Source organism: Papio anubis, chromosome 12, assembly GCF_008728515.1.
Source record: "Papio anubis isolate 15944 chromosome 12, Panubis1.0, whole genome shotgun sequence".
NCBI lineage: Eukaryota > Metazoa > Chordata > Mammalia > Primates > Cercopithecidae > Papio > Papio anubis.
The window spans coordinates 112,782,660-112,810,209 of record NC_044987.1 but is presented as its reverse complement, the minus strand read 5'-3'; the positions used below and the strand labels follow the sequence as shown (position 1 = coordinate 112,810,209).

Sequence of the window (27,550 nt, the reverse complement as noted above, 5' to 3'; positions counted from 1 at the left end):
TTAATTATGGTGGATTAGCTTTTTGATGTGTTGCTGGATTTGGTTTGTTAGTGTTTTGCTGATAAGTTTTGCATCTATGTCCATCAGGGATATTGGCCTGAAGTTTTCTTTTCTCGGCCGGATTTTGGTATCAGAATGATGCTGGCCTCATAGAATGAGCTAAAGACAAGTCCCTCCTTCTTGATTTTTTGGAATAGTTTCAGTAGGAATGGTACCAGCTCTTCCTTATACATCTGGTAGAATTCGGCTGTGAATTCATCTGGTCCAGGGCTTTTGTCTTGTTGGTAGGTTTTTTTGTTATTTATTCCATTTCAGAACTTGTTATTGGTCTGCTCAAGGTTTTCATTTCTTCCAGGTTCAATTTAGAGAGGTTGTATGTTTTCAGGAATTTATCCATTTCTTCTAGGTTTTCTAATTGTATGCATTGAGGTATTTACAACAGTCTCTGAGGGTTTTCATATTTCTGTGGGGCCAATGGTAATGCTCCCTCTGTCATTTCTGATTCTGTTTTTTGGGATCTTCTCTCTTTTTTATTAGTCTGGCTAGTATATCAATCTTATTTTTTCAAAAAACCAACTTTTGATTTCAATTATCTTATGTATGGTTTTTCTCATCTCCATTTCATCCAATTCCACTCTGATTTTGGTTATTTTTTTCTTAAATGGAAGAATATTTATATACCTGGACTTTTTGTTTCTTCTCGTAAATATATGTCTGTCTATAAGTAATTAATGTGCATTGAATTCCATTTGTGTATGTAAAGAAGGGTATAAGCCAAATAGCCTGGAAAGAGTAGGAGGCATATGAAGAACAGGAGGGACTAACCAGCATCAATTGTAAATCAAGTAGTTCATCCAACAGTGAACCAGCATAGGGGGCCAAACAAAATGGCCAAGTGCAAGGGGTAGGTGTCAACAGTGTATTGCAAAGTGATTCATCAGTTACGCAAAAAAACAGAATAGAACTGACTACCCAGCTGCTTCCTGCTGGATACGGGTGATAAAGGGGTGCTGCAGTTGTAGTGTCCTCCAGAAGGGAGCTCTCTAAGCCAGTGAAAGTGCCAGAGGGTTGGTTCAGGGGTCCTCGGTAGAAGTTGTTAGTTGAACTCATTTGGGATTCCATTTGTAAGACCATCTGTAGCTTTATGGCTTCAATTCTAGAGGAAGTAAATTTAACAAGGAGGTTAAAAATACAGGGTCCATAGGCGAGTAACAGCAAGATGGCTGCCACGGGACCTAGAAAGGGGAGAAGCCATATTGCCCAACTCCAGAGGTTGGTATAAGAATTTGAAAGGCGTTGTCTGATTTTAGAAGCCTTTTCCTGTAAATGCCAGGCAGTATCTCGTACTATCCCTGACTGGTTAGTGCAAAAACAACACTCTTCCCCTAAGAAGGTGCAAAGTCCTCCTTTCTCAGCAGTGAGGAGGTCTAGGCCTTGGCAGTTTTGGAGAGTCACTGCTGCTAAAGAGTCTATTTGGGATTGTAGAGTAAGGATAGATTTCGTTATTTCTTGCAAACTGTTTGAGAAACCCTTTGAGAGTATGTGGTAGTAGGATAATGAAGTAGATAAACCGGCTATACTGGTTCCTGTAGCAGTAGCCATTCCCAACCCTACAAGTAGAGGTATTACTTGTATGGCTCTGCACTGATGGACTTGAGCTTTGAGGGGTACTGATAAGGTCTTATTTCCTGGGGCAATGTTAATGTTGGGACTTGGAAAGACTAAGGTGCAGGTGCCTGTCCAGTTAATGGGGAGGTAGATATAGGTCAATGTTCCACATAAGAAGAATATACCTTGGCTGGGTAGACATTTAGAAATTTACCCTGGCTTTTAAAGGAATAGGGTACACTGTTTTTTCTTTACTACTTCTATCTCTCTTTCTCTCTTTAACTTCTTCGTCTCTCTCTTTCTGACTGCCTCTGTCTGTCTCTTCCTCTCTCTACCTCCTTCTCTTTGACTTTCTCTTTCTCTTTCTTTCTCTGTCTCTCTGTCTCTTCCTCTCTCTCTGACTTTCTGTCTCTTTGTCTCTTCCTCTGTCTCCTTCTTTTTGTCTCTCTGTTTCTTCCTCTCTTTCTCTGACTTCCTGTCTCTTTCTCTCTTTCCCTTCTGCTGCCACTGCCAGCTGCCTATGCTGCTGTTCTCCCTTCTTCCCCTTTTTGATGGCTTTGGCAGTGTAAGACTAACACCTTCTTCGGTTTTTGCACTGCGTGCGGTAACTCCATGATTTCCTTGTGGTATTTAATGGGGGTTCCCAGAGGTTAGGAACTCCCTTTCTTTCCATATTGCAGCATGGGCATGTAGGATTAGATAAGCACACTTGCAATCTGTATACACATTTATTCTTTTTCCCTTTCACAGTTCTAAGGCTCAGGTAAGTGCCACTAGTTCTGCTAACTGGGTACTGGTCCCTCGGGGAAGGGGCTTTCTTTCAAGTACAGTTACATCACTAACTATGGCATAACCTGCCCTTCATATCCCATTCTCCAAAAATGAACTTCCATCAGTATATAGGTTAAGGTCAGGATTAGCTAAGGGGACTTCTAAGAGATCATCTCGGGTGGCATCATTCTGGACTACAACCTGTTGGCAGTCGTGCTCGATTGGTTCCCCATCCTCTGGGAGAAAAGTGGCAGGGTTGAGGGCCGCACACGTATGTATTTGAAGCACCGGTCCCTCAAGGAGTAGCGCCTGGTATCTAAGCAGGCAGTTGTCTGATAGCCATAAACTTCCTTTGGCACTTAGTATGCCATTTACATCATGAGTAGTCCAGATGGTGAGATCCTTTCCTTGTATTGTCTTGACAGCCTCTGACACTAAGATGGCCACCGCCGCAACTACCCATAAACAGTGAGCCTAGCCTTTTGCTACTACAACAATTTCCTTACTTAGGTATGACAGTGGTTGTGGGGTTGTCCCATGAGTCTGAGTAAGGACTCCAAGAGCTATCCCTGCTCTCTCTGTGACATAGAAAGGGAAGGTTTGTCCTGTCAGAAGGCTTAAAGCTGGAGCTTGTACTAGGATCTGCTTTAAGGTTTTGAAGGCTGTTTCTGCCTCTGGTTCCCATACTACTAGGCGAGTATTTGTCCTCTGGGTTTCCTTGATTAGAGTATAGAGGGGCCTGGCTATCTCACTGTATCCAGGGATCCATAGTCAGCAGAAGCCGGTGATTCCAAGGATCTCCCACAGCTGTTTTAATGTCTTAGGGTGAGGATAAGCCAGTATAGGCTGTATTTGTTCCTTGCTGAGGGGCCTGGTCCCTCTGGCTAAGATTAGGCCTAGATATTTGACCTACTGTAGGCAAAGCTGGGCCTTCAACCTAGACATCTTGTACCCTTGATTAGCTAGAAAGTTCAAGAGATCTAGAGTAACCTGCTGGCAAGAGGCTTCCGAACTGGTAGCCAAAAGTAAATCATCCACATACTGAAGGACCAGAGTGCCTGGACTTGAGAAGTGGCCTAGATCTTGGGCCAGTGCCTGACCAAACAGATGAGGGTTATCTCTAAACCCTTGGGGCAAGACTGTCCATGTAAGTTGGGACGTGTGGTCTGCGGGATCCTCAAAGGCAAAGAGAAACTGGGAGTCAGAGTGCAGGGAAATACAGAAGGCATCCTTGAGGTCCAGAACAGTGAACCATTCTGCTTCCTCTGGTATTTGAGAGAGCAGGGTATAGGGGTTGGGTACAACTGGATATAGAGGAATTACTGCCCCATTGATGAGTCTAAGATCATGCACTAGTCTCCACTGACGGTTCGGTTTTTGTACTCCTAGAATTGGAGTGTTGCAGGGACTGCTGTGTTTCCTTACTAAGCCTTGAGCTTTTAAATGTTTAGCAATATCCTGTAAACCTTTATGAGCTTCAGGCCTTAAGGGATATTGCCTTTGATAAGGAAAAGTGGTGGGGTCTTTTAGCCTGATTTGGACTGGGTGGGCATTTTTTGCCTTTCCAAATTGTCCTTCCAATGCCCAGACTTCAGGTTTGAGTCCTTCCTCAAGTAGGGGACAACAAATGGGTAACTTGTTCCCCATATTCATGTAGATAATAGCTCCAGACTTGGCTAATATATCCCTCCCTAATAAGGGTGTGGGACTTTCAGGCATAACAAGGAAGGTGAAAAGAGCAAAGTCTCCCAATTACAACTAAGGAGGTGGGAGAAATGCCTGGTTACAGGCTGTCCCAGGATTCCTCAGATGGTAACGGACCTTGAGGACAGTCATCCAGGACAGGAGATTAACACTGAGAAGGCTGCACCCGTGTCCAGGAGGAAGTCAATTTCCTGGCCCTCGATGCTTAAATGTAACTGGGGCACAGTGAGGGTGATGACATGAGTTGGCGCTTGCCCCAGGCACCCTCAGTCCTGTTGTTGGATCATCTGGTTGGGGGCTTCTGACCCAGAGAACCTTCATCCTCTGGGGCAGCGCACCTTCCAGTGATTGCCTCAACACAGTGGATATGGACGAGGGGGCAGCTTGTTTCTCATTGGACAATCTTTTTTAAAGTGTCCTAGTAAACCACACTGATAACAAGCCCTACCAAGTGATTGGCCTGCTCCATTTTCTGTCTTCTCTGAACCACTAGGGTTTGTGTGTCTGAAGGCCATGACTAAGGCTGCAGCCTTTCTCTGATCTTGCTTTTCCTTTTGGGCCTGTTCCTCTTGGTCCCTATTACAGAACACTAAGGTTGCCAGGTTTAATAATGCCTCCAGATTTTGTTCAGGGCCCAGGGCTTGCTTTTGGAGATTTCTCCTGATATGTGCAGCTGACTGGGTAATAAACTCATCTTTTAGAATCAATTGACCCTCAAGTGATTCGGGTGACAGGGGAGTATATCTTCTTAAGACCTCCCCATAGCTGCTCGAGGAAGACAGAAGGATTTTCTTCCTTTCCCTGAGTTATGGTGGATATCACTGAATAATTCATGGGCTTTTTCCTAATTCTCCTTAGTCTTCTAGAACACAGGTCAACAGATGTTTACGACTCCAGTCCCCATGATCTGGGTCAAGGTCCCAGTGGGGATCCATACTGGGGCGGCTTGCTGACCGGTAGAGAATTTATCCCTTTCTTTGGCTGTCATTCTATCATTTACTTGACTAAGATACCAAGTATCTCCAAACTCTCAGGCTGCGGCTAAAGCCACATTCTTTTCATTAAAGGCCAGGGTTTGATCTAACAGTAATATGACATCTCTCCAAGCGAGGTCAAAGTTTTGCCCTAGACCCTATAGGACATCTATGTACCTATCAGGATCATCTGAAGACTTCTCCAGGTCTGCCTTGATCTGCTTTAAATCAGAGAGGAAGAAGGGGACATGTACCCGGGTTGGGCCAAATTCCCCTCCCCTACAGCTTGAAGAGAACATAACTGATTTCCTGGGGGTTTTTCTGGTACTTTGGAGATTTCTTTATTTCCTTCTGGGCAGGGGAGATTAGAGGATGATTATCATTAATAGGAAGGGGAGCTATAGGGAGGCTAGAATATGGGGGTAAGCTGAGAGGTCTTCCTGTGGGATGTAAATTACAAGCTTTGCATAGTTCTGTATTCTCCTTCAATGAAAAGAAAGCTTGGACATAAGGTATTTCACTCCATTTGCCTTCCCTCTTACAGAAAAGGTCAAGCTGCAAGACAGTATTGTCATTTGTACTTCCCTCAGGTGGCCATTTTTCCCCATCAGAGACAGAATTTGGGGCCAGACCATAGTGCAGAAAAAATGAGCCACCTCTTTTTCAGGGTTTGCAGGTCAAATTGGTCCCAATGACTTAGAATGCATCTCAATGGTGAGCCTATTGATGCCTGAGCATTTCCCATTTGAAAGACAAAACTGCCCACGGTTTCAGGTTGTTTTGTTTCTCCCCCTGCCCAGAACCTGCAAGGGTTCCTGGACCCTGCTGATCGGAACAGTTGCACTCACCGACGCAGCAGCAGAAACAACCCCTGTCCAAGAACCCACAACGGTTCCTGGACCCTGCTGATCGGAACAGTTGCACTCACCGACGCAGCAGCAGAAACACTAGTTTTCCTCCCAGACCACAAGGAGGACCGAGGAAGGTCGGATTTAGTGGCCCTTACCGATGCATTCTCGAAAACCTCCACCCCTGGCTGTCCTCCTAGACCACAAAGAGGACCAAGAAAAATTGGATTTAGTGGCCCTTACCAACACATTCTCGAAAACCTGTTAGAGTCCTAAGCATTCTCCTGTTAGTACTGGGACTTTGCCCATGTCCTATAAAGATGTTATGCCCCAAAAGCGAAGTGGAGGGCCATACCCTGAGGGAGGGAAGAGATCTCCAGGGTTGGAAGAGTGACACCTTTGGTCCTCACTTATATGAACAGGAAGGATACAATTTCTGAGGCTCCCGATATCCTAGCTTCAGGAATAGCTTTTGTTAGGCCTGCTTGTCTGAGGAGGGATCCTAAAATTCTGGATAATTCCCCCTACGATGGGGCTTTGGGCAAAAATTATGTCTTTCTGATTGGTGACTTTGGGTACCTAAAGAAGGTAACAGAGTCCTGAAGTTTATACTAGAAATCATTCTTATAGGAGAAATTAGAAAAGTACCAGAGACAGGGAGTGATTTTTAGAAGCAGGACTAGTCTTGGAGAAGAGAGGCAAGAGGAAGTTTGTCTGACAGGCATTAGGACCCAGGAGGCAAGGGTCAGGGTAGATAGAATAGATGTGCGAGTCTCGCTTGGGCAACATGACTTTGAGAGTTCCGCTCAAGGCCACAGGGTCAACCAACTTGTTGTCAGGACCCTGGAGCTCAATGGTTTTCCTCTCTGTTGACCGTCGGCTCAGCCCAGAAGTATAGGAAAAGCAGAAGCTGGTTCCAGGCAAACCAACGCTCCCAACTCCAAAGAGTCGGGGGTTATTAGAGAGCCCTTTGCCAGAAAGCCTGATATCCATGTCTTTAGTCTGGCAGCCGCACTAGTCGCTTTTAACTAGCCAACAGGTGCCCGGTATTTAGCCCCCAAATTCTAAGGAAAAATAGGACATAGTAGCAAGTGAAAGGTGGTGTGGAACCAAAGAGTGAGCAGCAGCAAGATTTATTGCAAAGAGCAAAAGAACAAATCTTCCACAGCATGGAAGGAGACTGGAGAGGGTTGCCCCTGCTGGCTGGGGCAGCCTGCTTTTATTCCCTTATCTGACCCCCACCCACATCCTGCTGATTGGCCCATTTTAAAGAGAACTGATTGGTCCGTTTTGACAGGGTGCTGATTGGTGCATTTACAAACCTTTAGCTAGACACAGAGTGCTGACTGGTGTATTTACAAACCTTGAGCTAGACAAAGAGTACTGATTGGTGTGTTTACAATCCTTTAACTAGAGGCAGAGTGCTAGACAGAAAAGTTCTCCAAGTCTTCACTAGATTAACTAGACACAGAGCACTGATTGGTGCCTTTACAAACCTTGAGTTAGACACAGAGTGCTGACTGGTGCATTTACAATCCTTTAGCTAGACATAAAAGTTCTCCAAGTCCTCAGGGGACTCAGGAGCCTAGGGGGGCTCCACCTAGTGGATCCCACGCAGGGGCTGAGCAGAGCTGCCCGCCAGTCCCGCCTGCTCCTGCACTTCTCAGCCCTTGGGAGGCTGATGGGACTGGGTGCTGTGGGGCAGAGGGCAGTACCTGTTGGGGAGGCTCGGGCAGGAGCCCACGGGTGGGGGTCTTGGGCATGGTGGGCTGCAGGTCCCGGTGAGCCCCTGCCCTACCGAGGCGTGCTGAGGCCTGCAAGAATTCGAGCGGCATGGGCGGGTGGCACCACTGGGGGACCCTGGGCACCCTCCGCAGCTGGTGGCCCGGTTGCCAAGCCCCTCACTGCCCGGCTGGTGGCCTGCAGTGCTCCCAGTGCGGGGCCTCGGGCCGAGCCCAGGCCCACTCCAGAACTCAAGGGCTGGCCAGGACAAGCAGCAGCCCCCGTTGCCACCTCAAGCCTCTCCCTCCACACCTCCCGCAGAGGGAGCTGCTCTGGCCTCCCAGCCAGAGGGGTTCTACAGTGCAGCGGGCTGAAGGGCTTCTCAAGCACGGCTAGAGCCGAGGCCAGGGAGGTGCCCAGAGCCAGCGAGGGCTGCTAGCATGTTGTCACCTCTCACTAGTAGATGAAACTTCCAGATGGCACTACTAAATATAATAAGATGCTAATAAGGCAAACAAAAGTTTTTAATAATACTAACAGACCAGTTTTGCATAATCAAAATGATAAGACACCAACTATAGGGGATTCTAGAAGTGCATCCCTCGGGGAGGTTCCAGGCTATAAAATCCAAAAATCTAGTTGACATAACAAGTTAAGTTTAACTACAAAGAAGGAAGCAAAGCCTGATGGCCAGTGGCTTGGGTCTGAATCACCTTGGAAATCCCTTGCCGTAACAAAAGCCCAGATTATTTAGCTCAGATTTTTTTTTTTTTTTTTTTAGACGGAGCTTTGCTCTTGTGTTGTCTAGGTTGAGTGCAGTGGCACGATGTCAGCTCACTGCAACCTCCACCTTCCAGTTTCAAGTGATTCTCCTGACTCAGCCTCCCGAGTAGCTGGGATTACATGCACCCGCCACATTTTTGTATTTTTAGTAGAGACACGGTTTCACCATATTGGCCAGGCTGGCCTCAAACTCCTGCCCTCGTGATCCCCCTGCCTCAGCCTCCCAAAGTGCTGGGATTATAGGCGTGAGCCACCGCGCCCGGCCTTAACTCAGATTATTTAACCTCATCTGGTTCAAGAATTTGTGGCAGAAACTGCCAGTTAACTTCCAATATCCATTTTCCCATTCTTCCATAATAGATTTTTGGCCACCAAGAAAAAAGGCTACATTTCACAATCTTTCTTATAGGGAAGTGTAGCCATATGACCCTTCAGCAAGCAGTATTTTCTGGACAGTGAGATGTGAGCAGAAGTAATGTACATCACCTCCCTCTCCCTCCCCTTTTTAACCCAGGCAGCCTGCCTTTAGGGGGCAGGAAGGAGGGGCAGGGGGTACTAAGTTCTTAACCATAGTGATTTTTGTGTTATATGGCCATTTGATCCAGCTTGCTCTTCTGCCATCCCTAGGTGGTTGCCCTCATATCATCACAGTTCAAAATGATTGCTGCCCTTTCTCCAAAATGATTCCTGGAAGAGAATAGATGGCAAGGCAGTCAATGGCTTCAGATCCCAAACTTTAACACTATATTCTACTGCCCTCTAGTGGAATGTTCCGGTACTTGACACAATCATTGCATAACTACATTAGCAAGAATGAAAGCTGTATGTGAAAAGGGCCACCAAGCCATGGATTGGTGTGCGAAAAGAACAATATTGGGACACACAAAAGGCTATCTGCAGAGCCTAGAAGAGAAGTCACCATGATTCCCTCCAGCTCAGGACTCTTGCCAATTCTTTGGTGAAAAGAACTGAAAGTCGGTATCAGAACTGAATACAGAAAACCCACGTTTGCTTGCCTAAATTTCTGTCTCTGCCATTTGCATTATAAACATATTGACTGAGCATCCACCTAGTGCCAGGCACAACCCTGTCTCTATGATCGAGACAAACAAGGCCCCTTCTTTCAAAGGTGTACATTCTAAGGGGAGAGGAGGGTAAGGGTGGGCGAAGGAAAAGACAATAACAAGAAATGAACCAACACGAGGTTGGGCGCGGTGGCTCACACCTGTAATCCCAGCACTTTGGCAGTCACAGGCAGGTGGATCACCTGAGGCCAGGAATTCAAGACCAGACTGGCCAACATGGCAAAACCCTGTCTCTATTAAAAATACAAAACTTAGTCGGGCGTGGTGGCATGCGCCTGTAATCCCAGCTACGGCAAGAGGTTGAGGCAGGAGAATCACTTGAACCCAGGAGGCAGAGGCTGCAGTGAGCCAAGATCATGCCACTGCATTCCAGCGTGAGTGACAGAGTCAGACTCTGTCAGAAAAAAAAAAAAAGAAATCAACACAAGTGGTGTCAGATAAAGGTAAACAGGGGCCAGATTGTGCAGATTTTTAAATGCATTGGAGAGTTTTAGCATAGAGATAACATGCTTGGATTCAGGTTTCTAAAACGCCACTCTGGCTTCTAGGTGGAGGATGAATTGTACAAGACAGGGATGGAGGAGGGAGACCAGCTGGAAGATGGGTGTAGGGGTCCGGAGGAGCGGTGATGGTAGCTTGAATTAGAAAGGAAGCAGCAGAGAATGAGGAGTGAAAAGACTGGTTTCCATTGTGAAAGTAAAGCCAACAGGCCTTAGTCTGTTCATGCTGCTACCATAAAAATACAATATACCGGTGGCCTATAAAAATCAGAAATGGATTTCTCACAGTTCTGGAAGCTGGAAATCCGAGATAGGTGCCAGCTTGGTCAGGCTCTGGTACGAGCCTTTTTCCAGGTTGAAGACTACTGTCTTCTCATTGTCTCCTCACATGACAGACAGAAAGCTGGAGAGCTCTCTGTGGCTCTTGTTCAAGGGCACGAATCCTATTCATGAGGGGTCTACTCTTATGATCTAATTACCTTCCAAAAGTCCCACCTTCTAATACTGTTCTATTGAGGGTTAGGATTTCAACATAAGAATTTGTGGGGGATGCAAACATTCAGTCCATTGCAGGGGAGTTGAGGGAAAGGAAAAAATCCAGGAGTTATATATAGCTCTCATTTCAGACCAGGAGTTCCATCATTCTCAATGTATCCTCTTTTTTTGCTTAAAAAAATTCCAATTGGCCAGGCACGGTGGCTCACGCCTGTAATCCCAGCACTTTGGGAGGCCGAGACGGGCAGATCACGAGGTCAGGAGATCAAGACCATCCTGGCTAACACGGTGAAACACTGTCTCTACTAAAAATACAAAAAATTAGCTGGGTGTGGTGGCGGGCGCCTGTAGTCTCAGCTACTCGGGAGACTGAGGCAGGAGAATGGTGTGAACCCTGGAAGTGGAGCTCGCAGTGAGCAGAGATCGCACCACTGCACTCCAGTCTGGGGGACGGAGTGAGACTCCATCTCAAAAAAAAAAAAAATTCCCAATTTAAGGAAATGTCTAGGTGACTGGTCTGGATGGATCCCACCTAACGCTGAAATGATTCTTGATTCAGGAATGGGCAAAACCAGGTAAGAAGCCCTCTTCTAGGACTCATTGCAGCTGTGCAAACGACTCATTGAGCTTCTTCAGTCCCTAGCCTGGAGCAGAGTAGGAAGAGCCAGCTCCCAGTGGCCCAGCATCCTCCAGGCATGCAGGGTGTGTCAGTCCTCATCCCAAAGCCCACTGCCCAAGAGGCATTAGAGACAGCTTGGAATAAGCCCTCTACAGGAGTCCTAAGGATATCCCCTCTTCCCAGCCTCAGTCAACAGCCCAGTATTTTGTCATAGGAACACTTGCTAAAGGAAAAACCCCTCCAGCCTCCAGGTCCTTAATCTACACCTGAGGGCAAAGAAGGGTGCAGGTGACATGACTGACGTGCGGCTAAAACTGGGATAGCCTTTAACCCATCAGGCAAACGCCAGAGTCAACAGTTTTTAAAAACATGAAAGCAACTTCAAATACCTCCTTTATTAGATAAACAAAAGTAGTTTTTCTAACTACTTAGAAATGTAATGTCCCAAATTCTACTCTTTTCATCTTTCAGGGGTATGTCATGGGTTGAATTGCGGCCCCCAAAAAAGATATAGTGAAGTCCTCAGAACGTGACCATGTTTGGAAATAGGGCTGTTACCGATGTGATTCGTCAGGATAAGGTCCTACTGGAGCAGAGTGGGCCCCTAACCCAATATGACTGGTGTCCATGCAAGAAGACACAGACACACAAGGAGAACACCATGTGGAGATGGAACACTGCAGAGATGCATCCACAAGCCAAGGAATGCTTGGGGCTACCAGAAGCAAAGAGAGAGGCATGGAACAGATGCTCCCCCGGAACCCTTAGAAGGAACCCACCCTGCTCTGATCTGTATTGATAAGGAGAATGGAGAACCAGGTATCCATGCAGCTCCTAAAGATAGGCTGAAGCTGGGATCTGGACCTTCAATCAAAGCCTTAAAGGGGAGATCTCAAGTTTCAACACCATGTGTTGGCAAAATGTCCGGTGCTTTACCAGCCTTACCTAAAGCTACCAGAAAGGCTTTTGGAACTGTCGACAGGGCTACAGAAACGCGAGTAAAGACCAACAGACTCCTCAAACTAAAACACCGAAATTTCTCTGCCAAAAAGATGACCAGGGAGACTGTTAAAGCAAAAAGCTCTGTTCCTGCCTCAGATAATGTTATCCAGAAATAGAAAAACTCTTTCACTTCAATCTTCTAGATTTTGAGAGTTTTAACCAACCTGAAGAGCACCAGATTACAGGCCTCCCCTTGAGTGGAATGCCTCTTATGATCCTTGATAAGGACAGAGAGCTTGAAAAGCTGTTTCAGCTGGGCCTGCCTCCACCTGTGAAGATGCCCTCTCCATCATGGGAGCCCAATCTGTTGTAGTCTCCTTCAACCCTTCTGTTTACCCTGGATGTGGAATTGCCACCTGTTTGCTATGACATAAATATATATATATATATATATACACACATACATATATATTTTTTTTAAGACGGAGTTTTGCTCTTGTTGCCCAGGCTGGAGTGCCATGGCACAATCTCAGCTCACCGCAACCTCCACCTCCCAGGTTCAAGCAACTCTCCTGCCTCAGCCTCCCAAGTAGCTGGGATTACAGGCATGCACCACCACGCTTGGCTAATTTCGTATTTTGAGTAGAGACAGGGTTTCTCCATGTAGAGGCTGGTCTCAAACTCCTGATCTCAGGTGATCTGCCCACCTCGGCCTCCCAAAGTGCTGGGACCACAGGTGTGAGCCACCGTGCCTGGCCATGCTATGACATAAATATTTAAATTTCTTGATGCTTTAGGGTTTCCGTGTGTTTGTATTAATAAAGCATTCTTTTTCAACAAGGAAAAAAACTCACCCTGCTAACACCTTAATTTTGCACTTCCAGCCTCCAGAACTGTGAGACAATAAATTTCTGGGTTTTTTTCAATCACACAGTTTGGCAGACCATGTTACAGCAGCCCTAAGAAACTAATATAAAGTCAACTGAGTGGAGGAGCTGAGCACTGACGCACGGTGGCAGGTCACTCGTAAAATCTGCTCTCCTGTCAGGAACCTGGGCATATCTAGGATGTGAAACTGGGGAGATCTAGGGTTCAGTGCTAGCATACTCTTGTGTTTACTCTAGAAATGTTATTAACTTCTCTAGACCCTTCTTCTAGAAAAACAAAGGGAGAAGGGGATCAAGCCATCTAACTCAAAATCCTACTGAGACATTTATGTCAGTTCCATTGATGATTTGGGAACATACACATTAGTTTTAAGGTGTTTAAGGTTTTTTTAACTAATTTGTATGGGTCCTTTTGGTTTTTTGTGTTTTTGGTTTCTGGGGTTTTGTTTTTTGTTTGTGTGTGTGTGTGTGTGTGTGTGTGTGATTTTTTTGTTGTTGTTTTGTTGTTTTGTTTATTTTGTTTTTAAGACAGTGTCTCATTCTGTTGCCCAGGCTGGAGGGCAGAGGTGTGATCACAGTTTACTGCCACCTCTGCCTCCCAGGTTCAAGCAATTCTCCTACCTCAGCCTCCCGAGTAGCTGGAACCACAAACGTGCACCACCATGCCTGGCCAATTTTTGTATTTCTTGTGATAGAGACAGGGTTTCACTATGATGCCCAGGCTCATCTCAAACTCCTGAGCTAAAGCGATCCACCTGCCTTGGCCTCCCAAAGTGCTGGAATTACAGGCATGAGCCACCACACCTGAGCTATTTTTTTATTTTTAATTTTTGTGGGTATACAGTAGGTGTATATATTTATGGGATACACGAGATGTTTTCATACAGACAGGGAAAGTGAAATAATCACATCATGGAGAATGGGGTCTCCATCCCTTCAAGCATTTATCCTTTGTGTTACGAACTATCCAATTACATTGTTTTAGTTATTTTTAAACATACAATCAAGTTATTATTGGCTATAGTCACTCTATTGTGCTGAAAATAGTAGGTCTTATTCATTCTTTCTAATTTTTTGTGCCCATTAACCATCCCCATTGTATTAATTGTTTTCACATGACTGATAAAGACATACCCAAGACTGGTCAATCCACAAAAGAAAGAGGTTTAATGGACTTACAGTTCCATGTGGCTAGGGAGGCCTCACAATCATGGCAGAAGGCAAGAGGCACTTCTTACATGACGGCGACAAGAGACAGAATGAGAGCCAAGAAAAATGGGTCTCCCCTTATCAAACTGTCAGATCTCATGAGACTTACTGTCTACCAAGAGAACGGTATGGGAGAAACTGCCCCCGTGATTCAATTATCTCTTACCAGGTCCCTCCCACAACACATGGAAATTATGAGAGTACAATTCAAGATGAGATTTGGGTGGAGACACAGTGAAACCATAACACCCATCTCCCCCACAGCCCCCCAATGTTTGGGTTTATTATCATAAATTAGGAAATAAATCTACGATTAACCTTAAAGTTAATTCAATTCCTTTTATGTCTTATGTATATTAGACTTTGGGGGCTGTGGTAGGCAGCTTCTAAGGTGCCCCAATGATCCCCACCTCCTGGTATTGGAACCCTTATGTAATTCCTCCCTCTTAAGTGTGGATTGCATTTACTGCCTTGCTTCTAACAAATAGAAAACAGCAGGGGCGGGGCGCGGTGGCTCAAGCCTGTAATCCCAGCACTTTGGGAGGCCGAGACGGGTGGATCACGAGGTCAGGAGATCAAGACCATCCTGGCTAACACGGTGAAACCCCGTCTCTACTAAAAAATACAAAAAACTAGGCGAGGTGGTGGGCACCTGTAGTCCCAGCTACTCGGGAGGCTGAGGCAGGAGAATGGCGTAAACCCGGGAGGCGGAGCTTGCAGTGAGCTGAGATCCGGCCACGGCACTCCAGCCTGGGCGACAGAGCGAGACTCCGTCTCAAAAAAAAAAAAAAAAAGAAAAAAGAAAACAGCAAAAGTGACGAGCTCCCAAGATTCCATTATAAAAGGGCTGTGGCTTGCATCTTGAGAGTCAGAGTGGCTCTTTCTCACGGCTCACTCCAGAGGAAGCCAGCTGCCATGCTGTGAGGTAGCCATGCAGAGAGGCTCACACAGTAGGGGACTGAAACCTGGCAATGACCACATGGAGTTGGATCATCTGCCCCAAAAAAGCCTTTAGATAAAACCCTGGGTCTAGCCACCAGCTTGACGGCCACCTCATGAACGACCCTGGGCCAGAGACCTCCAGCTAAGCCAGGTTCAGAATCCTGACACACAGAAACTGTGAGCTAGTACAAAGGTGCTGTTTTAAATCACTAAGCCAGGGTTGGGGGAGGGAGTCATTTGCCACACAGTAGTAATGAATAGAGAGATGTCCTATGGGAATCTGAGTTTTTGCAGCAGGGTCTGAAATGGGTATTCTGAAGACTGGAGCTTGGATTTTCCTCTAATGGCATGCAAATTAAGAGAACAGACTGAAGTCAGGGTCAATTTCAGCACAAGGGATGAAACACACACTTTGGGTCTGTGTGCTTCATGACAAACCTCCACCCCCAGGCTCTCCCGGTGCCTGCTTCCTCCCATATCCACACTCTTTTTTTTTTTCTAGGGGTACAAATGCAGGTTCGTTATATAGTAAAATTGTGTCATGAGGGTGTGTTGTACAGATTATTTCATCACCCAGGTACTAACTCTACTGCCCAATAGCTATTTTTTTCTGCTCCTCTCACTCCTACCATCCTCCACCCTCCAACAGACCCCACTGTGTGCTGTTCGCCTTTATGTGTCCATGTGTTCTCATCATTTAGCTCCCACTTATAAATGAGAACATGCATATTCGGCTTTCTGTTCCTGTGTTACTTTGCTAAAGATAATGGCCTGCAGCTCCATCCATGTTCCTACAAAGGACATGCTCTCATTCTTCTTTTATGGCTGCACAATATTCCATGGTGTCTATGTACCACGTTTTCTTTACCCAGTCCATCACTAACGAGCATTTACATCGATTCCATGTCTTTGCTATTGTGAACAGTGCTGCAGTGAACACACATGTGCATGTGTCTTTATGGTAGAATAATTTCTGTTCCTCTGGGTATTTGCCCAGTAATGGGATTGCTGGGTCAAATGAGAAAACAATCCTCATCCACATTCTTTCTCTCCTTCCACCTTTACAAGATTGATGGAGGTCAATCTAGCTTTCCAAATCCACTTGTAGTGGACTGAAAGGCAGTTCCCAAAAAGATATGTCTTCATCCTAAACTCCAACACCTGGGAATATAACTGTAAATGATAAAAGATGTGATTAAGTTAAGGGTTTTGAAATATATGAAACAATCCTCAACATCACTAATGATCAGAGAACTGCAAATCAAAACCACAAAGCAATACCACCTTACTCCTGCAAGAATGGTCATAATCAAAAAATAATAGATGTTGGTGTGGATGCAGTGAACAGGGAACACTTCTACACTGCTGGTGGGAATGTAAACTAGTACAGCCGCTAAGGAAAACAGTGTGGAGATTCCTTAAAGAACTAAAAGTAGAACTACCATTTGATCCAGCAATCCCACTACCGGGTACCCAGAGGAAAAGGAGTCATTACACAAAAAAGATACCTACACACCCATGTTTATAGCAGCACATTTCACAATTGCAAAAATGTGGAACCGGCCCAAAGGCCCATCAGTCAACGAATGGATAAAGAAACTGTGGTATATATATACAATGGAATACTACTCAGCCATAAAAAGGAATGAATTAATGGCATTCACAGCAACCGGGATGGAACTGGAGACTATTATTCCAAGTGAAGTAACTCAGGAATGGAAAACCAAAATCATATGTTCTCACTCATAAGTGGGAGCTAAACTATGCGAATGCAAAGGTGTAAGAATGACACAATGGACTTTGGGGACTCAGGGGGAAAAGTTGGGAAGGAGGTGAGGGATAAAAGACCATAAATAGAGTTCAGTATACACTGCTCGGGTAATGAGTGCACCAAAATCTCCCAAATTACCACTAAAGAACTTATTCATGTAATGAAATACCACCTGCTCCCCAAAAACCTATGGAAATAAAAATTTTTTAAATCAATTAATTTTTTTTAAAAAAAGGGTTTTGAAGGGAGGAGCTCATCCTGGTTACCTGAGAGGGCTCTAAGTTCAGTGAAAAATGTTCTATGATCATGAGGCAGGGGGAGATTCCACCCACAGCAGAGTAGACAGTGTGACCACAGAGGCAGAGATTGGAGAGTGCAGAGAGTGCATCCAGAGGTCAAGGAAGACCCAGAGCCACCAGAAGCTAGGAGAAAAACAGAACTGATTCTGCCTGAGAAAGCTTCCAGAAGAAGTGCAGCCCTGCCGACCTCCACCCCCATCCCAGCCTGTTGTAACCCTAACCCTAATCCTAACCCTAACCCTGACACTAACCCTATCCCTTCATCAGAGACCAAGCAGGGCTCAGGAAAGTCCACTGTACTATACCTTGGTGTTCAGGAATGTTACATGATCGCTTCTGTTTTTTTCCCAGCCTCAAGGGCAGATCTACACAAGGCCATGGGAATCCACCTCTCATATCAGTGTGGCCTGAATGTGAGACATGGAATCAAAGGACATCATTTTGGAGCTTTAAGATTTGACTTCCCCGCTGGATTTTGGACTTGCATGGAGGCTGTAGCCCCTTTCTTTTGGCCAGTTCCTCCCATTTGAAATGGGTGTATCTACCCAATTCCTGTACCCCCACTGTATCTAGGAAGTAACTAACTTGCTTTTGATTTTACAGGCTCATAGGCAGAAGGGACTAGGCTTGTCTCAGATGGCACTTTGGACTATGGACTTTTGAGTTAATGTTGGAATGAGTTAAGACTTTGGGGAACTGTTGGGAAGGGATGATTGGTTTTGAAATGTGAGGACATGAAATTTGGGAGGGGCCAGGGGTGGAATGATATGGTTTTGCTGTGTCCCCACCCAAATCTTGAATTGTAGCTCCCATAACTCCCACGTGTCATGGGAGAGACCCAGTAGGGGATAATTGAATCACGGGGGTAGACATTTCCCATGATAGTGATTTCATGATAGTGAATAAGTCTCACAAGGTCTGATGGTTTTAAAGGGGAGTTCCCCTGCACACACTCTCTCCTGCCTGCTACCATGTAAGACGTGACTTTGTTTCTCCTTCATCTTCCACCATGATTGTGAGGCCTCCCCAGCCATGTAGAACTACAAGTCCACTAAACCTGCTTTCCTTTATAAATTACACAGTCTTGGGTATCTGTATTATCAGCATGAGAACAGACTAATACACTGTCTCCTCAATGGGACCTCACCCAAGAAGGCTACCTGCGGGCAGAAGGTGACCCCAGCAGAAAGAGACTTTGTTGGTAGTACTGGGCAGAGTGTGAGAGATCAGCTGGGCATCACTCACATCCACAATGGTGTGAGGGCCGGGTGCGGTGGCTCACGTCTGTAATCCCAGCACTTTGGGAGGCCGAGGTGGGCAGATCACCTGAGGTCAGGAACTCAAGACCAGTGTGGCCAACATGGTAAAACCCCATCTCTACTAAAATACAAAAATTAGCCGCATGTGGTGGTGCACACCTGTAATCCCAGCTTCTAGGAAGGCCTAGGCAGGAGAATTGCTTGAACCCAGAGGTTGCAGTGAGCCAAAACTGCACCACTGCACTCCAGCCTGGGTGACAGAGTGAGACTCCATCTCAAATAAATAAGTAAATAATATAATAATAATAATAATAAAACAATAGTGTGGGCAGAGTTCCCGGAGGGGGACGCCCAGCAGTATACCCCACATGGATGACAAGAGCACAGTTGAGGAGCCCTCTCCTTTTCCTTTCCTCCCTCCTCCCTTCCCAGACCCTGAAGGAGCTGAAGCAGCTGCTAGCATGGGGAGAGGAGGTAAATCCAAGAGAGTAAGGACATTGGCCATACACCCACTGCCCATCCCCGCAACCTTCCCTACTGCAGAAAGCCAGGCCTGGGTCAGCTTGAATAGGAGAAGCTTTATATTCGATGGGAGATAAATATTTTTATTTAGATAGGACTGGGTTTATTTTCTTAACTTGACAAAAGCAGTTTCCTTTCTGCCCAACATTTTATAAGAATTTTCAAGCATACAGAAAAGTTGAAAGAATAGTATAATAAATACCTATATATTCACCACCTAGATTCAAAAATTATTAACATTGTGTGTATGTGTGTATACATGGTCTTGCTAAACCACTTGAAAGCAAGCTTCAGACATCATGACTCTTCATTCTTAAATCCTTCAATGTACAACTTCTAAAAGAATCAGACTTTTAATGTCTAAAATTGAAATTGATCTAATACCTGAAAAAAATGGGTAAACTATACTTAGCTGAAACATTTTCAAGGAGGGGTGCTGTGGTTTGAATGTCCCCTTCAAAACTCATGTTGAAATTGAATTGCTATTGTGATGGTATTAATAGCTGGGGGCCCGGCGCAGTGGCTCACACCTGTAATCCCAACACTTTGGGAGGCCAAGGCAGGTGGATCACCTGAGGTCAGGAGTTCAAGACCAGCCTCACCAACATGGTGAAACCCCATCTCTACTAAAAGTACAACAATGAGCTGAGTCTGGTGGCATGCACCTGTAATCCCAGCTACTTGAGAGGCTGAGGCAGGAGAATCGCTTGAACCCGGGAGGTGGAGGTTACAGTGAGCCAAGATCATGCCACTGCACTCCAGCCTGGGAGACAAGAGTGAAATTCCATCTGAAACAGGTGGGAACTTTAAGATATGATTAGGTCATGAGGGCTTTGCCCTCATCAGTGGATTAATGCTGTTATCAGAGGAGTAGGTTAGTTATCCTGGAAGCGGGCTCCTGGTAAAAGGATAAGTTCAACCCCCAGTTCTCTCTGTGTCTCACACTCTCTCACCCTCTCTCACCATGTGATGCCTGCCACCATGTTATGATGCAGCACTAAGACCATCACTAGATGTGGTGCTATGCTCTTGGACTTCCCACCCTCCAGAACCATAAGGCAAATGAATCTCTTTTTTTATTTTTTTAAATTACCCAGTCTGTGGTATTCTGTTATAGGCAACAGAAAATGGACTAAGACAATGTGGGGAAAGAGAAGCAACAGAACAAGTGCAAGGATGGAGGCAGAAGAAAAATAAAAACTATATCCTACTTTACACTCTACAAAATCCAGCCCATAAAATGACCCAGTTTCACAGAGGTAAGACAATTTCAGATCATGACAGGTGCTATGAAGAAAATCAAACAAGACAGAGGTGATAAGAGTCAGGCTAGAAGGTAAGACAACATTGGAGTGGCTGGTAAGAAATGAAATCCCCAGAAATAGAAGGTGACATTTGAGATGAGACCTTGATGACAAGGACGACCTGACAATATAAGACAATCAGGAAAACAGCATTCAAGTCAGGGTAACCAATGAGGCCAAAAGCCTGGAGGCAAAAGGAGCATGGAGTAATATTTTGGTGAGGGAGAGGTGGCAGAAAGCACTGAGGGAGGAGAGGTGATCACAGACCAGATCCTGTTGGTCAAGAAGAAGAGTGTGGGGATAATTTTAAGCAGGAGCGTGACTGATTTGACCTAGGTTTCTAGATGTTATGGCTGCTTAGTAGAAAAAGACTTGTTGGGGAGGGCCAAAGTGAAGCCAGGAGACCATCAAGGAGGCAGTTTTCAATCCTCCAGGTGAGACAGTAAGGTGGCTTGGACCAGGGTGGTGGCAGTGGGGTAAGCATTATTGCTCTCCCTACTTTACAGATGAGGAAAGAGAGGCCCAGAGAAGTTAAGTGACTTAATAAACCTCATGCAGCCGTTATGTGGCAAGATAGTTAAAATGGTAAATTTTGTGTTACGTACATTTTACTACTTTTTATTGTAATGAAATATATATAACACAAAATTTACCATTTTAACCATTTTTAAGGGTACAATAAGTGGCATTAAGTATATTCACGATGTTGCGTGACCACGATTATTATCCATTTCCAGAACTTTTTCATCATCTCAAATAGAAACTCAGTACCCATTAAACGATAACTCACCTTCTGTTATCGTTTAAGGTAACTTCTGTTCTACTTTCTATCTCTGAATTTACCTGTTCTATGTACCTCCTATAAATGGAATCATAAAATATTTGTCCTTCTGTGCCAACTTATTTTCTCTTAATGTTTTTGGGACTCATTCAGGTGTCATCGTTTTCTTCCATTTTAAGACTGAATAATATTCCACTGTATGTTATATCACACTGTGTGTATCCATTCATCTCTTGATGGAGAGCGGGGACTTTTACCAAGATGTCTGATTCCAACGCTATTCTGGTTGGCTCTGTTGAGCCCAGTGCAGTACCCCCTGTAGCCACCAGAGGGAGCAGAGGGCACACCAGGCGGGCACACTGCAGGCACCGGGCGGTTTCTGGGAAGAAGGAACGGATCCAGCTTTTGCACACAAAATCTTACACGCAGAAACCATGCAAATAGAGGCAAGCTGGCCGCCAGGAAAGCACCCAGACTATAGAATCGGCCACAAGTGGAGAAAAGGAGAAGGGAGTGTTAGGGCTGGAAGGAGCTGCCCCTGTGATCCTGGTCCAACCCCTAAAATGGAAACAGACGCCTCTGGCCACCCACAGTTTCCCTGCCAGCTGTCCTCAGCGTGAACAACCTCCGTGCTGAAGAGCTCAGGAGGGAGGCGGAGGCGGGCTGGGTCCAGTAAGGCTCGGGTTCCCATTCCTGCCCTTCTCCAGCAGCGGCATGACCTCCAACCTGTGGCTTGCACATTTTACGGATGAGGAAACTGGGACTTGGAGCTGTTGATTGTCCAGAGCAAGTGGAAGAGGCAAGATCCGAATGCCGCCACGTGCCTTGTGATTCTCTTCTCCAAGCTCAGTGCCCTGGTTTCTTCAGCCGTATCTCATGATATGTGGTCTTTAGGGCTCTTCCCCACCTCATCTGTTTGGCCAGCCTCCCTACAGGCGAAACGTACAAGGGTCTGTGGCTCTTAAGGCTGATCTGACCACCGTGGCCTCCCTCCTCTGAGCACCCAGCCTCTAATAATGCTACCCAAGTTTGCCCTGGCTGGTTTTGGCAGCCACCTCATGTTGACTGAATTTCTGTCAGTTTCAATCCCTCGGCTTTTCTCACATGTGCTGTTGCTAAGCCATTTCTCCCCCACTGCATCCTTGTGCAGCTGGGTCTTTGGATCCGAGTCCAGGAACTGACATTTATCCCTGTCAAATTCATCTTGTTCATTCATCTGACAAACATTTGTTCAGTGCCCACGCCATACCAGGCACCAGGAATACAGGAACGAAAGACAAGGCTCCTGGCCTAAGGAGCTCACATTGGTATTCATCTCAGCAGTAGCCACCAGTGAGTGAGGGACTACTGTGCGCCAGGCATACAGCCTCTGCTGGGTGCTGTATTTAGGCTATCTTCTTAACCCTTACAGCACTGCAGTGTCGGTGGCATTGTCCCCATTTTGCGATGGGAAAACCAAGGCTCAAAAACTTTGAGACTTGTCTGAAATGACATTGCCAGAAGGAAGCAGGCCGAGTATTCAACCTTCCAATTGCTTTGGATCTTGATTCTGTCCTCCTACTTAAGACACCTTGTATCCCAGCTTTGGGTTCTCTGCAAACCTGATAAACTTCTCTGAATTTCATCAACAGCACCGAGGAAGCTAAGATGAGATCAGAGCTCTGGGGTGGGCCACTCGTGCCCCCCTGCCCAAGATAAACAGTCATCTATGATTCTGAACCCTGTGGGTTCAGCAGATACAAATGCACCCAACAGTGAACTCCCGCCCTCACCCCCAGCCCCAGGTTCCCTCCCCTGACAAGCAGCTATGTATATGGTTGCTGTCATCTTTATCATCAAACTGGTCCCTGCTGCCGAGTCCTCTACGTGTAGGAGCTCAGCTGTGACTGGCCCTTGACTTCATCATGATAAAGTTTCATCTGCCAATCCCCTCCCCAGGAGGGACACTCCAAGTCCAAGGACAAGGTTGGCGAGAGGCCGCTGAGGGGATTTCACAGGCTCTGAGTATCTTCCTTGTATCTGTGACTTCTCTCCCACGCTGTCTGCTCCTGGAGGCTCAGCCCAACTTTATCATTAAGCTCTTCTGCCACGCTGAGGGAGACCAACTGCAGAGCAGGCCTGTGCAAGCGCCATGGGCAGGAAATAAGGCAGGCAGAATACATGCGCTGCTTGGTGGGGGTAGGTATAAAATGGGCTCCAAGCTCCGAGGCAGGACCCAGGGGACACCATACTTCATGACAGAGTTTGGGGTTACCACCTCACAGGACAACGTGCCCTCCCCTCCTCACACCCCTACGAGTTTGCAACAGTTATCCTTCCACCCATTTTTGCAGGCGAGAAAACTGAGGCCCAGCAAGTGTGGTCTGGGGCAGAGCACCACCTCTGCTAAGAGTGTTTCCTGAAAACAGATCTGGGATTTCCAGGGCCCCAAAGGACAGCAAAAAGCAGGGCCCTGCCACGGACACACCAGTGGAGGTAAAAGGACTACAGATGATGGAGGTGACTCCGGAGTTTTAAAGACCCTTAGGACATTGTTGAAAACCTCTAGTCTAGCTTTTTGTGCCTGAAGAGCATCTGGGGAATATAAATTCTCCAACTCCTGCCAAGGGTTCAGAGAGTAGCAAACACATCCTTCAGGAAGGCCATGCCTTTGCGACCTTAGAGTTCGGTGGGGAGAGGGCAGATAATAAGCAAGCGTGTCATTTCAGAGAGTCATGAGTGCTATAAAGAGTGTACGGCAGTATAGAGAACGCTGCTCTAGCTAGCACGGTCCAGGAAAGCCTCTCGGAGGAGGTGTGATTTGAGGAGCCAAGAAAGACCCAGCCTTGGAAACAACGAGCAAAGAGATGCTGAGTGGGAACGAGGCTCTCCACCCAAAGCATGGATGGCATAGCAGGGAGAAGACCTCATAGCTCAGATAGGAGATCCCAGTGGGGAAGTGGTGGTCAGGTGTCCCAGGGAACCTGACACCTGGCCCCTCCATTCTTCCTTCATTCTCCAAAGCAATGCTCTGTGTCTTCTCCATTTCCTCCCATCTTCAGAATCCATTTCTGCACAAGGCTTAGCCCGGAGCAGTTGCTGGATAAATGTTTGCTGAGTGAATAAACTCCTGAAGACAAGCAAGGAGGAACTGTGAGGACGAATCAGAGGAGATCCTACCTTCCTCTGCAAGGAATCACTTGATGGAGCCGATGGCCCCTTTAGGTGGTTCAAGCAGAAAAGACAAAGGGATTCCAGAAGGTGGGAGGAGGGGTCGCCTACACAATTGGAAAATTTCACACAAAAGTCCAGATTTCAAGCTATTTTTAAAATATCTGAAGATCTGGCAACCGAAGCCTGCACATCCCCATGGCAACACCGGCTGGTGCTGAGCGGGCGCTGCCCCCTTCAGACTGGACATGCGCTCTGCAACTCCTCACGGCCCCGCGCTCCCTTTCGCTGGCACTCGGCCCACCTCACTCGGCCACATCACCTGGCCCCCTGGGATGAGTTGGCCAACCCTGGCTTAAGACATCCCATGAACAGAAAGCCATGCTGGGACGTGGGGACAGTGGCATGTGTCCCCTCCGCCTGCTGCTAAGGAACGTCAGCCTGGGGTCCCGCCCTCGAGTTCTTAGGCAGGTGTCCGGTGTGAGGGAGCTCCGGGAACCACATAATCCGTTCCCTGTGCTGGGTTCTTTGCCAGGTGATGCGAGGGCTCCAAAATGCAGCGACGCCCTCTTGAGGAAAGAGGTGTCGTTCCAGTGCACACCAGAAGGGGGCGACTCTCCCAGCCGTGCCTTCAGAGCTGCCCATGAGGGCCATTCCTAGCCTTGCCCTGGCAACTGGAGCACAGCCCTCGGAGCGTCCTGTGTCCCTGCCCTGTGCCACCTGAGGTGGCAGCTGAGGCCCAGGCTGCCTGGCAACATGATGGGCTCGACCAGAATTGACGGGGCCAGGGCCGCCTCCAGGGGCCCAGGGAGGCCCTCAAGAAACCCACGCACCTGGAAGCGCTTTCGGGCTGTGCCCAAGGGCTGGAGAGCACACCTCCTGTCCTGGCCTCTCTTCCTCCTCTTCTTCCGGGAGTGTCCGGCCTTCCCGAGGCCTGTGCCCTCAGGGCTGACCCTGTCACTAAATACTGTGTGCTTGGCACTGTGCTCAGGCTTTATACACTGTTATTTAAAACCCCAACAATCCCATAGGTAGGTTTTATTCCCCATTTGGCAGTTACGAGTGAGGAAACTGAGGCTCAGGCGGGCATCACCTGGCCAAGTCCACGCAGCTAACAAGAGGCGGAGTCGAGATTCAGATTCAGGCCTGCGGAATCCTCATTCCCTGAACTGCCTCACTCCCATAAAGGAAACTTTAGCATCAACCTGTGAAGGGAGAGAGATTGGGGTTTGAGGGCAGAGGGCTCTTCTGGTCACTTTCTCTCTCACTTTAGCCGGAGCATCCCCCCACACCCACAGACCCCACTTTAGCCAGAAGACCTCCATTGTCTGCTTTATACACTGATGTTGTGAACCCAATATATTGTTTGAATAAAAGGTTTCTGGTGCTTTTTTTAAAAAGCCACTTAACTAATGAAGAGAAACAAGAGGCACACAGAGAGAGTGATCTGGCCAAGGTCATATAACAAGCGCATCACACAATTCCTGATATCACTAATCCAATCACATCCATTAGGGGTTGGGGGCGCTGCCCGGATGCAGCTGCCCCTGGCTGGGCAGTTTAGATATGTATACTCTGGCTTCACTCCAGCAGCCTCAGTGGGGAGTCGCCAGGCTCCTTTAAACAACATTCCACTAGGACAGGAACAGATGGATAACCCAAGCCAATTAGGAACCAGAAAATCTCCAAGAGGGCGAATGCCCAGAGCAGGGGGAGCTCGGGGCAGCAGCCCAGCTCACTGCAAGCCTCACAGTCGAAAACCTTCCTAAAACAACCCCTTGGCTGCCTTGGAGCATAATTTAATCTTCCTTTGATGACTCCGGATCTTGCCCTGCCTCAGGCCCCTCTGAGAGCATCAATAACCGCTGGGCCCAGGTGGGAAGCCGAGGGGCAGGGCGGGACCCAGCTTGACCAGCTGACCCTGACCTGCGGTGGGAGGGAAGCCCAGTCTGGACCCTGCGGGCTGGATGCTGCCTTGGTGGAGAGGGGGGCCCGGGAGGAGAATGGAAAGCCATCCCTAACCAAAAAGGGGAGCCCTAAGGGGGACCCTCCCTAGCCCCCAGAGCAGGTGGGAAGGGGCAGCTCCCAGGGGTTTCTGGAGGTAGGAACAGAGAGGTAAAAGGAAGCAGGAGTGATATTGAAGACCAGCCTAGGTGACTTTTTTTTTTTTTTTTTTTTTTGAGACATAATCTCGCTTTGTCACCCAGGCTGGAGTGCAGTGGCGCAATCTTGGCTCACTGCAACCTCTGCCTCCCCGGTCCCAGTGAGTCTCCTGCCTCAGCTTCCCAAGTAGCTGGGAACTATAGGCGCACGCCACCATGCCCGGCTAATTTTTGTATTTTTAGTAGAGATGGGCTTTCTCCATATTGGCCAGGCTGGTCTCGAACTCCTGACCTCATGACCCATCCACCTTGACCTCCCAGAGTGCTGGGATTACAGGCGTGAGCCACCACGCCCAGCCTTCTAGGTGACTTTTTAAGGGAGAGGCAATATATTAATAGTACAGTGCCCACATAGGCTTCATAGAAAATGTTGGTTCTAAGGGAGGGAATGGGCTTAGGGCCACCCTGCCCTGCCCTGTGCTTCCTGGCTGGGGCATGGTGAGGAGGTCACTTAATCTCTTTGCCTCAGTTCCCTAATTATTAATGCTAGACTAGTCACAGGGCTGCCGTGAGGGTTAAACGAGTCTAATGTTGGTGGCTAGAAGTCGGGGTCTTAGACCGAAGTCTGCTGAGGAAAAGACCAGAAGAACAGATAGGCTCTCAGGTGAGGCTGGACATTTTGCTTTGTTTTGTTTTGTTTTCTTTGGCTTGTCTGTATTTCCCACATTTTATGCAAGAAACACACATTATTATATAATTAAAATAATATTCAGAGTGAAAATAAAACAGTAGGGACTGCACTTGGTCCCCAGGGGGAAGCGGCTGATCAGGAGAGAGGCCTGTCCATTGAGGGTGGGATGGAAGGGGACAGTTCACCTGTGTCAGAGACACAGACAGGGAGGTCCTGGCTGCTGCCCCAGGGGCCCAGGAGATGGCAGCCCTGCATCCTGGGGGATAGATGAAAGTGACATTTTCTGTCTGGGTATGCCCTAACACGTCCTGAGAGGCAAATCCCCTTCCCCTACTCAGGAGGTGCCAGGCAGGGGAGGCAGCACAGAGGAGAATGCTGCCTGCTTATGGGCACCCGTGTGTTTCCCATTGGTTGTCCTCAGCTCCAAGTCCTCTGAACATCAGTTGAGAAGAACCTTGAACCCTCAGCGGTCAGGCCAGATTCCTTCCCAGACTCTCCCCTCAGTGAGCCTGCCTGGGCTGCTCGCACTGGGTGGATGTACAAAACGGAGGCACCTCTCGGGCTTCCCATTTGGGCCCATGG

The 27,550-nt window shown here is 47.2% G+C and overlaps 1 protein-coding gene and 1 pseudogene across 1 annotated transcript in view; one reads left to right on the top strand and one right to left on the bottom strand.

Annotated features, from left to right (window-relative positions):
• SLC22A9 (solute carrier family 22 member 9) overlaps nucleotides 1-27,550 on the bottom strand; it is a 66,368-nt gene that overhangs the window by 33,072 nt on the left and 5,746 nt on the right. The gene's annotated exons all lie outside the window — the stretch shown is intronic.
• On the top strand, nucleotides 11,595-12,480 carry LOC101015193 (annotated as a pseudogene).